A 1,868-nucleotide genomic window follows, 5' to 3' on the forward strand; every position below is an offset into this window, starting at 1 on the left:
AAAAAAAAAAAAAAAAAAAGTTGATAGCCCGGAAAAGGGCGGTATGTCTTGCAATGCTAGGAAAGGCCAATGAAAGGAAGGAAGAGCTCTTCTTTCCTGGCAACAATTCAGCCAATGAAAAGCCATGGACTCTGTTTACTGTACCCCTCCAAACTTCCTTTTCCCCTTCTATAAGTGTTCTCCTTCCCTTGCTATATGGGCACTTATACATGGCTCACCATGGTTGCAGATCTCGAACTACAACTCTTTGCTGATCCCAAATAAACACATTTTGCCTGGAGAAATAACTGGCAGTCTGTTTATTTTAGGTCAAGACTAATAAACTGTTCTTTCAAAAACAGTTGTCTCTGTGTCTGTCATCCTGTCATACCTGATTAAACCTCAGTTGCTTTTTAAAACATCGGGGCAAAGTTGTGGTCAAAGTGGAAGAGAATCCATTACAGGATATCTTTCTGATATTCAAAATGATTCTGTCTACTAAGCATAATTTATTCACCAACTTTTCAGTCACATGTGAAGATAATAACTTACCTAGTAATTTCTCTAACCAGATCATGACAGGTGACCCTCCACCAGCAATGTCAATAACTGGGGGAAAGTTTGAATTCATCATAAATCCTTAGAACTATGTTGTGAAAAGAAAAATAATTCTATTTATGTGAGAATTCCCAGTGATTAAAATTAAGTTGTAAAAATCATATTGCAAACACTAATTTTCAGACAAATACTCAGCCTTCACACCTCTCAGTCTCCATGGCTGTGGCAGAACTTGCATCCAATTGTTGTACTGATGATGTCATCTATGACAAAGTAATAGACATTGGAAGAGTTGTCCCTGTGGGTTCAGTATCTATTCAACACAGTGTGGAAGGAAAGATGTTTTTAATGAAACTGTGCTACTTTCATTCCTCTCACCATTTGAAGTTAAAACTAAGTTTTATAATTCAGAGATGAGTGACTTGTTTCTTGAAATCCAGGTTCAGAATATTTCATCTTCAACTGTCTTTATACAAAAGGTTTCCTCAAAGCTGTCTGAAATGTACACTGGGGCAGAATTAAATACTGTCTATCAGGCTGGAGAAGATGAGTGTACCTTTGGAACGAGAACATTTTTGCAGTCAATGGAAGGACGCCAGTATTTATACCAGCTTCAGCTCAAGCAGGAATTTTCAGAAAAAGCTGCTACCATTAGAGGACTAGCAAAATGGGAAAATTGGATATAGTGTGGAAAAGAAATCTAGGTGAAATGGCAATGCTACAGACAATTAAAATTGAACGAGAGTCTCCAGGTTATGGAAACATGAGGCTGTCTTTGGAGATAGTCCCAGATACTGTAATTCTAGAAGTGCCTTTTCATATTACCTGTAAGATAACAAACCACAGTGATTGGAAAATGAAATTGGTTTAGAAGATGTGTGATACAGATTCTATTCGCTGGTATGGTGATTCAGGAAGATATCTTGGAAAGCTACCTCCAAGTTCAATGCTCAATTTTACCCTGACACTACTCTCCTTGGGCTTACAAAGTGTCTCTGGCATACAAATAACAGACAAATTATTAAAGAAAATATACATCTGTGATGATGTGGCAAAAGTTTTTGTAATACTTTCCATGGTTAAAATGAGAAGCTGAAGAAAATTTCCAGTGTTATGCTCTCCAGGGCATTTCACAGAAAAGCTTTTCATAGTTTTGTTAGCAGCAAAATGATAAAGTAATAGCAAACATACAGGCAGATTATTTTCATTTACTTTTTTTGAAACGGTGAATGCATTAAGAATTAAACATATATTGATCTCAAAAAGAACAATCTTGACTTTGATCTTATTTGAAGTACTTTCCAATTCTAAATTTATATGTTTCCTAATAT

The 1,868-nt window shown here is 36.0% G+C and overlaps 1 pseudogene; it reads left to right on the forward strand.

Annotated features, from left to right (window-relative positions):
• The first annotated feature begins 950 nt into the window (after positions 1–950).
• LOC103086862 (trafficking protein particle complex subunit 13 pseudogene) lies at positions 951–1,633 on the forward strand (annotated as a pseudogene).
• Positions 1,634–1,868: the final 235 nt, after the last annotated feature.

Source organism: Lipotes vexillifer, unplaced genomic scaffold (assembly GCF_000442215.2).
Source record: "Lipotes vexillifer unplaced genomic scaffold, Lipotes_vexillifer_v1.1 scaffold1646, whole genome shotgun sequence".
Lineage (NCBI taxonomy): Eukaryota > Metazoa > Chordata > Mammalia > Artiodactyla > Lipotidae > Lipotes > Lipotes vexillifer.